Below are 13239 nucleotides of genomic sequence, written 5' to 3' on the forward strand. Positions count from 1 at the left end.
CTTATTTTAGTATATAATTTTTAAACTAAAATTTCTGCAATTTTTATGATCTTTGTACCTTATAACATTTAATTTGTAATTTTATATTTTACTATTATGTTTTTTTTCTTAAAACTTAATGTATAAATTGTTAAATTTTTAATATTTTATGTTATTTACTGTTTCAATATTGTGTTTACTTACAAACGGTAATTCGCTTAGAAATAATCTAATTAAGCGATTAATCAAATATAAATAAAACTTGAAACTCTCAGCCCTGCCCAGGTCCACCCAGCCCGGTCCCATTCCGTCCAAGTCATGCCCTGTACCGCTCCAGCTCTGCCCCCCCCAAACCTCCTCTACTCGAGCTCGGAACCGCATTTGGAGGTCCTCTGAGCTTGCAAGTTTCAAGTTTATTTAAATTTGATAAATCGCTTATTACATACTAAGCGAGTAACATTAAAAGATAAGATAGATCTAGAGTTCATTATACAACTTTAAAAGGGGTTAAAAACAAACTGATAGAACAGACAGACTCAGATACATAAGGGAAAGGAAGAGAAGACAGGTACAATATTGATATTTTTCATAATTGGGAAGAAAAGAAAAACCAAATAAGGGAAAAACACGCAAGGGTGTAGCACGATATCGCCTGCATGCACGCATGCATGTGATGTCACCGCATTGCATCTGAGCATGCACAGATGCTCTCCAGACCTGGTCCCGAGCTCAAAGCTTTTCAAAACCCAGACAAAGTGCCGGGTTTTGAAAAGCTGTCCAGACGCTTTGGACAGCTCTCTAAAAAGAGGACATGTCCGGGTAAATGGTAACCTTAGTCTGATGATATGCAGCTATTTATTGGTCAAAGACAGGGGAAAAAGAGTAGGCATCTGGTAGAACTCTTCAGTAGGTTAGGAAATATGAAAGGGACTGGGTCAGCTGGGAGAACTCTTGTATTTGTCAGCGGCTGTGGAAGGAATCACAGCTGGGAGAGTTCTATGGAATAGAGCAGTGGTTCCCATACATCCGGGGGGGGGGGAACCCCAGTCAGGTTTTCTGGAGGAGTGGCCCTGTTGTTAGGGCTGCAGCCTAAGCACCCTGAGGTTGCAGGTTCAAGTCCAGCATGCTCCCTGTGACTCTGGGCAAGTCCATTGCCCCAGGTTAGGGTTACCAGATGCGGCTTGGAGAGCAGGGAAAAAAAATGTGTTTCTGGGGGTGGGGTTGGAGGCAAAATGGGGTGGTGCTGGAGGCAGAACAAGGCGGGGCTGGGGGCAGAATGGTGCAGGGTCATGCATCTGGGTTTTTCCATCAACAAATTTGGTAACCCTAGCCCAGATACATTAGCTAGATTGTGAGCCCAATAGAGCATATAGGAAGGAATATTTGAGTACCTTAATGTAAACTGCTTAGGCTATTAGAAACATAGAAACATAGAAATAGACGGCAGATAAGGGCCCACGGCCCATCTAGTCTGCCCACCTTAATGTCCCTCCCCTACCTTTGCCCTGTGAATAGATCCCATGTGCCGATCCCATTTGGCCTTAAAATCAGGCACGCTGCTGGCCTCAATCACCTGTAGTGGAAGACTATTCCAGCGATCAACCACTCTTTCAGTGAAAAAGAATTTCCTGGTGTCACCTCGTAGTTTCCCGCCCCTGATTTTCCACGGATGCCCTCTTGTTGTCGTGGGACCCTTGAAAAAGAAGATATCTTCCTCCGCCTCGATGCGGCCCGTAAGATACTTGAACGTTACCATATGGCTCCAGAAAAAGGAGCTTTATGATAATTTTTTTTTATATTCAGCTTGTGTGGAATTACTGTTTGTCCAGAGAAAGAAGGACAGATTGAGACATCCAGGTTTTACTTCCATTGCTTTCAGTAGAAGTAAAACCTGGATGTCTCAATCCGTCCTCTTTTTATGGAGCCATATGATAACCCCAGATATAAATACTAAAATAAATAAATATTCATGAGTTACATTTGCATGCAATGAAGGGTTACAGCTGGTTTCTCTATTGGTCAGAGACTATGGAAGGGTTCTCAGAAGGGAGAGTTCTTCTGTTGGTCAGAGTCAGGATTACAGTTGGCTTTTCTATTGGTCAGAGTCAGGATTACAGTTGGCTTTTCTATTGGTCAGAATCAGGATTACAGTTGGCTTTTCTATTGGTCAGAGTCAGGATTACAGTTGGCTTTTCTGTTGGTCATTTATGCTGTGGGTCTTTCGGTGCTTTCTTAGCTTTTCTTTTGACTATATGATTCCTCTCCCATGCTCATTCCACCTGGTCATGAATGTAGGTGTCTCACACAACATCTTTTGACTTGAATAGGTTGGGAAACAGGCGAGAAAAGATAGAACTCATTCATCCTGGATGTAGAGTCAGGTCCAATGAACAAAATGTCAGAGGGACAGAGGTGAATCTCTTTCCTCCCCGTCCCACGGTCAGCTCTCTGTGTCACAATGTACTGGTTCCATCATGCGAACCCACAGCTTCTGCAGGTCCTGTGCCAGAAATCGGTGTACAATTATTGCTTCCTGGAACAAGCAGATGTCCAATTGGAGGCCGTATGAATAGAACCGCTTATCGTGCTTGAAGGGGATCCCTGCGGCCAGTGCCAAGAAGCCCAAGTAGACGTCATCCAAAGGGAAGACTGGTAGTCGCAGAGAGGCACGATAGAGCACAGGAATAGACCGGCCTGGCATTATGTATCCGCCACCTGATGGGAAGAGTGGTAGGTGGGTAGAGGAGAGGAGCTCCACGGATACCTGGTTCCTGTTCTGCCGGTCCACGGTGAGATGCTTCTGAATATTTCCATGGATGGCTTGGGTTGCGTTGGGGGTCCTCTGGACGTAACGCACCATGGCAGCTGGATTCAGGAACTCATCATCATCACCTTTCCCCAGAGAGAGAGAAAAGCATGATTAGTTGTTTTCAAGAAGGTGTGTTACATAAAAAACCTTATCGCTCAGAAGATGCAGCCATTGGTGGATACTTTTTCTGCCTTCACTGCCTAATACAAGGCAGAAAGAAGCATGGCTGCACGGCCCACACCTTCCCACACCGTTTTGTGCTACCCAAACATACTGGGCCCGCTATTTAGTTGGCTGGGAACATCTCCCAGCTGGCTAATAGCATATAAATTCACCAATATTCATTTGAAGATGGCTGGCTATCTCCCTTTGCCTAAAAGGAAGGTATTTGGCCGCTTTGGCTTAACCGGCCAGCCGATGAATATTGACTTAGTTGGCTATGTCTCGGCAGTCCAAAAAAAACCCTGGAAATTAAATTCAATGCCAGTCACTGGATATGGTGCCAACACTGACAGTCGGCTGTCTACTGCGGTCTGAATATTGGGGGGGGGGGGGACTAGCTGCTGATCCCCAACCGAGATCCCCCCCTTCCCCAGTGCTCTGCAGCTCCTGATCATCCCAGGCAATACAGCCCCAAACCCCCTCTTGTTCACAGAACATGTGCACCAAAGCTATGCCTACCACATAACTCTTAAGGGCATGCGCCAGGAGCATTCTGATCTCTTTACCGACCAATACTCAACACATAATTTTCATGCTTTTATCGTTGAGTATTGGTCGCTAAATTAAAACTGGTGTTCCACTCGGTGTTTTCTGGTGCTATTTTGTACAGCGCCAGAGTTCTGTTCATCTCCCCCTCGGTCTCTATAATGACCCGTCACCCTTATCTTCCATATCTGTCCTAAGCTCACTTGGGTTTTGTCATTCTTTTAGTTATTGCATCCTAATCTGGGAATGTCCCACTAAACACGTATTTTCTGTGCATAAGACATACTTTACATGCAGAAACTGCTTTATGAGATAAAAATCAACAGATAAAAACTACACTATATAGAAAAGAAGTGGATATAAATCATTTCCTCCATTTTTCTAGTTTCCATCCATTTTTTTTCTTAAATTTAATATTCCTGTCAGCCAATTTTTGCGAGTTCGGAAGCTCTGTTCTTCACAGGAGGAGTTCGAGAAGCAGGCTAAAATATTGAGTGATCGCTTCTATGAGAGGGGGTACCCTACAAAATCTGTCTGTAGGGCTTACTTACGGGCAAAGTTTGCCCAACGGCCCCTTCTGCTCTATGAAAAGAGTGAGGAAACATAAGATGATTGCCTCATTGCGGTGCTCCCATTTACAACTTTAAATGCTGCTTTTTTGGACATAATTAAACGACACTGGCTGGTACTTCAGCTGAGTTTGCAGTTCCAAAACTACCCTATAGTTTCCTATAGAAGAGGAAGAACATTGGGGGAACTATTGTCCCATCATCATTTTGAGATCAAAAAAAGAGACAATACTGTTATCTATAATCATCTAGCCTGTAACCAATGGTGCGAACACGCCATGGGTCCAACGTAGAGGCATCCGCGGACGGAAAAGATATATCATGCTACTTCGAACACTTCCTGTCAGAGCTCCCTAGTAATCTATATGATTCAGTGCCCGTGTCAACTACTTTACATACGGAGGACGAGTCGAAAGATTAGTGTTCGTCTGACAGAGCATAAATCTCGAATTAATATGGGGAACATGGAAGCTCCTCTTGTACAGCATTGGAGGGAGAGGAAACATAAAATTGTAGATCTTAAGTGGCGGGTCATAGATCAGGTTCATGTAGGGTGGGAGGGTGGCGACATAAAAGAAAAACTAAATTTTAAGGAGTAAAAATGGATTTACTTGTTGAATTCCGTGACCCCTGTGGGTTTAAATGCCAAAATAGAATGGACTACATTAATATGAGGCCGATATAATGTTGGAAAAGGGGGGGGGGGGCGTGTTTAACGCTAAGAGTGAGGTCATCACGTTCTAAAAAGGGTTTGGTTATTTAAATGTCTGAACGCTGGGGCCATGTTTCCTGGATTAAATCTATAATGCGGGGAGCATGAGCTGTTTGATTTAAGGTAACTGCTAATCAAGTATTAATGCTTTTTACTATTTCTACTATTTTTTCTAAAGCTAGATTTAATACTTTATATTATGTATTGCAGGGGGGATTTCCTTGATACAGCCCTTAGGGGCGAAACGTAGGTCTGCGTCGGAGTGCCTACCCCCACCCGCATAGCATAAGATGAGTATATCTATTTAAGCATTCAAAATATTTAAAAAGCTATTATCATAAGAGGCCGATGACGATTAGGGGTGCCAGTGTTCTGTATGATCTAAACGTTTAGTGGAATACAGGTGGTACCACTGAGGTCTGTAAGCTAAGAAGTTTAAACCTGATAAACTATTTTTAAGACTCCTCAGTTGATACTTATGTCCTTATGAAATGACTGCCACAGAATGATAGCATGTGTGTGTCTTCAGGAAAACATCTATCAAGTTGCCCAAGAGGTAATTCTCTAAACAGAAAGCGATAGTGACAAACATACCTTTAAAAACAAACTCTGCCTCTTTGCAGTGGTGGTGAAGCCACTCGAGAAAACACCTTTCCTTCAGAGCAAGGTTGTGGTGGCTCTCGGGGAAATCCCACATCAGGATATCCTGAAAATCTTTGGCTTCCTTCATCACCGCATTCATGGTATTGCTGTCGGTCACCACCCCTAGAAGGTACAGTGGTTTCACTATATAAGTGTACATGAGGCGCTCATAGGCCCAGTTGTTGCGGTGGACTTCCCGGCGATCACTGAATGTAGCATGTGACTTCATAGCAATAACAAACAAGGGGTCCCCATGGCCTATCTGGCAAAAGTCCTCTCTATCAATCAGCAGTCGACAGGTGTAGTTCTGCAGATAGAAGTAGTCCTTCTCGTACTGGCTCAGGTTGAGAGTGTACGTATAGGCCTCATCACGTAGCGTCACTGTCTCACGGAAAGTAGGGTACGGTTCAGCAGTGGTTAGTGCTGGCGATAGTGACTCCTTTGTAGGTAGGGAATAAGTCTCTATGTGGGAAGTCTTGTGCATCGTTATCAGCCGAGTAATCACTTTAAAGAAAAAACCACAGAGGAAGAGAAGAACCAGGGTGATCTTGAAAGATTTGGGCATGATTCTTTCTGTGGTACCTGGAGTAAAGAGTATAAAAAGCTGGAATCAGGTGAGTAACCAGTTCATATCTTCTTTCTATATTGGAAGATTATCTCACAAGATCTCAGGCAGGATAACTGAAGAAAGCATGCCTGTGCACTCTCCAGTCTCAAAATGGCTGCTGCAGAGGAGAGAAAGAGGGAAGAGGCATTCTCTTTCTGAGAGGAGAATAGTAGAAAACATATCTTTGGGTAAGTATACATTATTTTTCTCTGAGATTCGATAGGTTTGGGGAGAAAAGCTCAATTGTATGTTCCCTTCTATAGCCAGTTTAGATCTTAAAAGAACAAACTTTACTTAGCTAGTCTCAATAGGATAATAGCCTTTTATAGTTCTAGTTTTGTATGCTTGAACTTTCTGCTAGAGATAGATTCTGGCAGGCAGAGTAGGGTCTAGCTTAATCTCCATTCTCTCCCACCATCCCCCTCTCCCGCCCACCCCTAGCTCATTTCTTTACTTATAGACTTAATTCATTCTCAATTATTCTAATTAGGACAACAGGGAAACTCTTGATATTTCATTGACTACAAAGAAACAAACATTAAATATTGTGGCCCACTGTAGCCCAGGTCGGGGCTCCAATAGTACTCTGTGGGAAGCCACCAAAAATAACACCCAGACGTGTGGCCCGGACTGGAGCCACCCTGCAGGACCGAACTCCACACAGGAATAAAAAGGAAAAGAAAATCAATCAACAAAAGTTACTACAATTTTTCCTTTCGTAGAAAAATAATATTAGATTTATTTTCCTTATTGTCTCAAGGTGAGTAGACTTGCAAAAATAGTAGCCAAACTTGTCAGAATGTTCTTAAGGAAAGCAACACAAAAAGTAGCAAACAAGGAAAGCAAATAACAGCACAAAATAAAGTCTTTATCTTGCTCTCAGCAGTGCTTCAACTTCAGCTGTGACAGAGAGCTTAATTCCCCCTCAGTCGCAGCCCTGTCTGCTCCTACGCAGGCAGTTTCAAAATACCAACATAATACAGTTCATGGTACTCACTCCACACTGATGTCCAAAGTCCACACAAGCCTTTGGCCAGTTCCACTCACTGCCAGGTCAGGAGAGTGATAGGTTTTGCAAAATGAAGCCTTTAACTTGACTTGCCAATTCCCTCCCAGGGTGTACACAAAACCTCTCCCCAAGAAAAATCACTCTCTAGCTTGCAATCAAAAATAGTTCCTCAAGCAGTACAAAACAAACAAATTTCACTCACTGCTTGTGGGTGGAAGCCAAATCTACCTGCATAGTTTCCACAAACTCAGGGTCATATTCTGCCAGGCTTTCCTCAACTTCCATGGACTGATCTTCTGGCAACTGTGGCTCCTCCGCCTGACCAGCTTCAACCAGCTCCATTGGAATAGGCTTGTTGCACCTGTTTGGCTCTAGAGACTCTCTAGGGAGAAAGGACTTAAATCTCCTCCCTAGTTGGCTTCCCTTCCTGTTCTCAGTTACAGGTTTAAATACCTTGGGGCAATGCCCTGCTGTGCCAGCCCTGGCAGTGTTCCAAGGACCTCTTGGGCTCCCCCGGTGGACAGAGTTAGTATCATTCTCAGGAACTACCTGTCCCTTCCCAATTCCTCCCCGGGATTTATTTCTTTCTGCTTTTTCCTCTGTCCTACCTGGGACCTGAGCAGGGAGAATTCCTGGCTGGTCACAATATGCATACAATATAAACCTAAGACTATCTAAAAAACAAACACTAAATTAAGCATATGATATAATCCTCTCTATACTAGTCTAATATATTCCTAGTAGCTTAATTAATCAGCTCAATATTAAGATGCAAACAGTAGTCCAGCAACAAGAGGGGTGCTATCCAGTCTTTTGCTTCTGAATAGTTCCACATATGATTTTCTCCCGGTAGGCGAGAAGTTATATGTGTGTGTTCACTGCAAAGAGCTCCTAGCTCTCAGAGAACAAATATGTTCCTTTGAGGCTAGAGTAGCAGACTTGGAGGAGCTGAGGGAGACAGAGAGGTACATGGAGGAGACCTAAAGGGATGTTGTAGAAAGGTCCCACCTCCAGTCTGCTGGCCCCTGTGCTGCCTTGGAGGAGAGAGGTCTCCTAGGGGGAGAGCATCACTCTGGTGAGGTAGGAAATAATCCTGTGGCTGGGACATGCCCACCAGGGGATGCAATGTCCTCTCGCACCGAGGATATGTCTCTGGAGGCTTCTGCCTAGGGGGGACAGTTGTTGTAGTTGGTGATTCAATCATTAGGCATGTAGATAGCTGGGTGGCTGGTTGGCGTGAGGATCGCCTGGTCACTTGACAAACCATAGTCTTCCCCTTCCCCCCACTCCTTCCCTTTCCCTCCTCCCCCCTTCCCTCCCAAGATGAAAGGTGACAAAAACAGCCAGGTTTTAGAATACAATGAAGACAACCACAGCTTCAATGTAATTCATTAAGAATTAAACTTCTTGCTCTAGGTCAGGGGTGTCAAAGTCCCTCCTCGAGGGCCACAATCCAGTTGGGTTTTCAGGATTTCCCCAATGAATATGCATGAGATCTATTAGCATAGAATGAAAGCAGTGCGTGCAAATAGATCTCATGCGTATTCATTGGGAAAATCTTGAAAACCAGACTGGATTGCTGCCCTCGAGGAGGGACTTTGACACCCCTGCTCTAGGTGAAAGTTTTTGAATATATGGGTTCCAAGTTTTCGAAAAGAAACGAGTTCGTCTAGGAGATCGACGAACCTCCCAAACCTCAAATAAAAGTATACGATGAAATTGATTCCTCCAATGGCAAAAACTAGGAGGTTCTGTCTGTAACCAATATTGCATAATATATGTATGACCTACTTTCTGAAATAAAAGGCATCTTCCTTGACCATATACCCCACAAGCCTTACCAAAAAGGACTTCCCTTTTATTGCAAACCACTTAGATTTTAACTTGGTTTTATATTGGTGGTATATCAAACCAATTGAACTTGAACAAAATCTTTAAATATTCACCGGCACGAGTAGCATTTTCCACTCGCTGCTCACGTTGGCCCCGGCTCCCTTCTGTTGTCGTGTCCTGGTCGCAGGACTAGGATGTGACATCAGAAAGGAAACCGGGGCCAGCGTGAGCAAACATTTCAACATTTCAACATTTCAAGAGAGCCAGCTCTCTCTGAACCCTCCCCTTCCAGTCTTTCTTTTTTTTAAATATCATTTTTATTAAAGAGGCAACCAGAAAAACAGGCAGGGCGCAAAGTTCTTACAAACAGAAGGAATAATGCAAACTTACAAAAGCTTCCATCAATAGTGCAGACTGTACCATAAGGCAACTACAGGAGTAAACACAGTAGCACACAATGAAGCTGATACGAAGAAGAACCCAACAATTCCCACTGATGAGATGCCGAAAAGAGGAGCAAGCAAAGCAGGGCAAGGCTCAAAGTCTCCCTTCCCAAGATGGTCCAACCGCAGGGCCATCCAGTCTTTCATTTTACCTCTTTTCTCTTGCTCCCCTCTCCTCCTCTTTCCTAACATCCAAGTTTATTGCAAATCTGATTGAACGCTTATCAAATACTAAGCGTTTTACAACAATAAGATAGGGATAAGAACAAAATTAAAAAGAACAATGATAAACAGACCAATTTTACTCAGACAAACACAAAATAAACGTACTATGAACGAGCAGGGGATGGGGGGAGAACTGCAATAAATACAGGAAAGAGAGCGTATATGGGAGAAAGCCAAAAGGACGAGGGGGATCAATGAGAAAAGAATAGTGGGATCAAAGGCAACAGTGAATAGGAAGCTTTTTAAAGCTCCTTTAAATTTGTCTACATTTTGCTCTGCCCGAAGATGCATTCCAAAGTGTAGGTGCAGTAACTGAGAATATTATTGGTCTACAGCAGTGGTCTCAAACTCGCGGCCCGGGGCCACATGTGGCCCGCCAGGTACTATTTTGAGGCCTTCGGTATGTTTATCATAATCACAAAAGTAAAATAAAACAGTTTCTTGATCATGTCTCTTTAGCTATAAATTACAATATTATTATTAAGACTTAGCCAAAAGGAAAGAGTTATAAACTATAAAGAGTTTTTACCTCATGCAAAATTGTCATTTCTTTAATAAGACATTAACTATTTTTTTCTGAGGCCCTCCAAGTACCTACAAACCCAAAATGTGGCCCTGCAAAGGGTTTGAGTTGGAGACCACTGATCTACAGGTATCTATTATTTTTAGAGAAGGAACTCAGAGCAGATGTTGTCCAGAGGATCTTCAGGATCTATTAGATTCATAAGGTATAAGATTTTTGTCGAGGAAAGCCGGTTCTTTAGTTTTGAGGGTTTTGAATATTAAGAGGGCAATCTTATAAGTTATCCTATGTTAGACTGGAAGCCAGTGGGCTTTTTTTTTTTATTTTTTATTTTTTTAAAAGAGGGGTAATGTGTTCATATTTTCCAGTGTTTGAAATCATCTCTCTGCCCCTTTCCTCTCTTCCTTTTCACCTCTCCATCTCACTTTCCCTTCCCTCATCTCACTTATCCCATCTCTCTGCCCCTCTCCTCTCTTCCTTTTCACCTCTTCATCTCCCTTCTCCTTCCCCACCACTCTTTCCCCATCAGTCTCTCCCCTCCTCCCTTCCTTCCCACCTCTTCATCTCACTTCTCTTTCCCGTACCGCTCACGTTTCAAGTTTTATTAAAATTTGATAAAATCGCTGATCAAGATTTCGAAGTGAGTTGCAATAAAATATTTTTTTTTGGGGGGGGGGGTAAGAAAAATTATAATACGGATAACAAAACTAAATTTGGACATTTGACTAACGGGAAATGCAAGGTTGGAGGGTATGAAACACAAATGCGAAAAAAAAGGAGACCATTTAAGGAAAGAACAAAAGGACCGGGGCATGACAATGTTGCCTTGATAGTTGATGGACAGAGTCTAGAACTGAAGGTTGTCATAGTGTAAATGCTTCTATAAACAAATGTCTCATAAGTAAACCCTTAAAGCGGTCGAGTTTTTTTTGTCCCCCATCTCTCTGCCCTCTCTTCTCTCCATAACTGTGTTCGGGCTCTCCTAAAGCATTTCCAGTGATATTGAGTTTATATAGAGATATGAGTATTAATTTTAGTATGAGAAAGTGGAGAAGTGAAAGAAGACTGATCTTGATCTGACTCTACCCCCATTATGTGTGTGTGGGGGGGGGAGGGGAGGGGAGAGAGAAAGAGAACGAGTATATGCTATAGGACTGGAAGTACAGTATTGGGGGGGCAGAAGAGAGTGGTAGAAAACTGGAACGCTCTTCCGGAGTCTGTTATAGGGGAAAACACCCTCCAGGGATTCAAGACAAAGTTGGACAAGTTCCTGCTAAACTGGAACGTACGCAGGTAAGGCTGGACTCATTTAGAGCACTGGCCGTTGACCTAAGGGCCGCCACGTAAGCAGACTCCTAGGCACGATGGACCACTGGTCTGACCCAGCAGCGGCAAGTCTTATGTTCTTAAGAGAAAAAAGTATGTCTGTCCCATTCTGTATTCTTCCACAAACAGTGCTTTATATCCCGATGTAATATGCTTCTTAGAAAGAGGAGTGATCCTGTCTCTCCTTTCCACTTTATCTCTCATCTTCCCCTTTACTTTATCTCCTTTAGCCTATCACTTCTTTCTGTCTGTTTATTCCCCCCCCCCTTCTCTCTCTCTCTTTTATCTATTCTCCTTCTCTGGCGCTCTCTATTTTTCTCCTCTTCTTGCTCTCTCTCCGCCACTCTCCATGTCTTTTTCTTTCTGTCTCCCTCCCCCCCACACTCTCTCCTTCTTCCTTCTCCCCTTATGTTCACCAAGGGCAATAGTCATCATGCAGTCTCCCCGTACTAAAAGAACCCGAGAGTGCCAGGGACTCACCTAGCCAACGCTGCTCCATTCTGCTCCGTTTATTTTTTTTGTTTTCCATTCACACTGGCTCAGGACATCTCCCTGTATTTTCTCCCCAATGTCACTCCCTCCAGTACTGTTGCTCAAGAGGGAAGGAGCAAGATTAACAGGTTGTTTGGGGGGGGTGTTTCCATTCAAAAGACTGAAATCCAGCACCCGCTGAAAACCTTTCTTTTCAAAGATGCTTTCGAAAATTAAAATTCACTAACTGAACGCAGATTTCCTGTTTTAAGCATTGTTGCCTTTTTCCAAAATTATGTCGTTCCACCCCCTATCCCATCGTGGTCTGTAAATCTGTTTGCCTTGGTAAAAGTATGTGCAAAAACTGTTTTACCCCTTTTTTTTTTATACATTTGTAATTCGCCTTGACACTATGGTATAAGCATACGCATCAAATTTTAAGAAACATGAAACCAGACAGGCTGCATTCCTTTCTCCCCTCCCATACTGTTCAATACTCTTTTATTTTGAAGGAGGGATATGGTGTGGCAATTATTTTTAGAACTAAGGATGAACTGAACGTCAATTGGTCTCCCACATTCTAATCCCCTGCTCTGTTTGAAGGTTCCCATGAGACACACTTTGTACTCCTGTGCCTCAGTTCTAATCCCCCGGGACAGATAGGGAAATACAATAAAGTACCTAACTGTTAACCCACCCACACTTAGGATATAAGTGACATATATAAATAAAAATAGAAGATTTGCCCAAGATCACAAGGAACTGCGGTGGAGTTTGAATCAGGCTTTCCTGGTTGCTCTAAGCCAGTGGCGGCCGGTGGGGTGGTGTCTTTCCCGTCCTGCCGTGCGAGCACCCTTCCCTCCCCCATACCTCTAGCTGTTCACCGCCGCAAGCAACAAGAACTGCAACGTGCTCCTCGCGACCCCCGCCGGCTCTCCCTTTGCGCGGCGCCCCGAAGTGATGTCAGCGGGAGAGACGATGTGGTTGCGAGGAGCCCGTTGAAGTTGTTGCTCACGGCGGCGAGGTTTGGGGGAAGGGGAGGGGGGCAGGCGCGTGGCGAGGGGGGAGGAGTGGGAAGAGGCCGGGGGGGGGGGGCAGAGAAGAGAAGGGGTGCCGGTGCCCAGGTCGGACTGCACCCCCATCCTTACAACGCCACTGCTCTAAGCACTGAGTTTTTCCTCCACTCCACTTAGGGAAAATGCTCTGTCCCTGTATTCCGTCCTCGTGCCATATAAGAATCATCTGTGTTCCCCCCCCCCCCACACACACCTTTTTGAATGCTGTCACTGTTTTTGTCCCCACCACCTCCTGCGGAAAAGTTTTACTCTGTTATTAAGCACAATGTAAAGTTTTTCCTCAGGACATGGTGGGGACAAAAACAGT

Source organism: Geotrypetes seraphini, chromosome 16 (assembly GCF_902459505.1).
Source record: "Geotrypetes seraphini chromosome 16, aGeoSer1.1, whole genome shotgun sequence".
Classification (NCBI taxonomy): domain Eukaryota; kingdom Metazoa; phylum Chordata; class Amphibia; order Gymnophiona; family Dermophiidae; genus Geotrypetes; species Geotrypetes seraphini.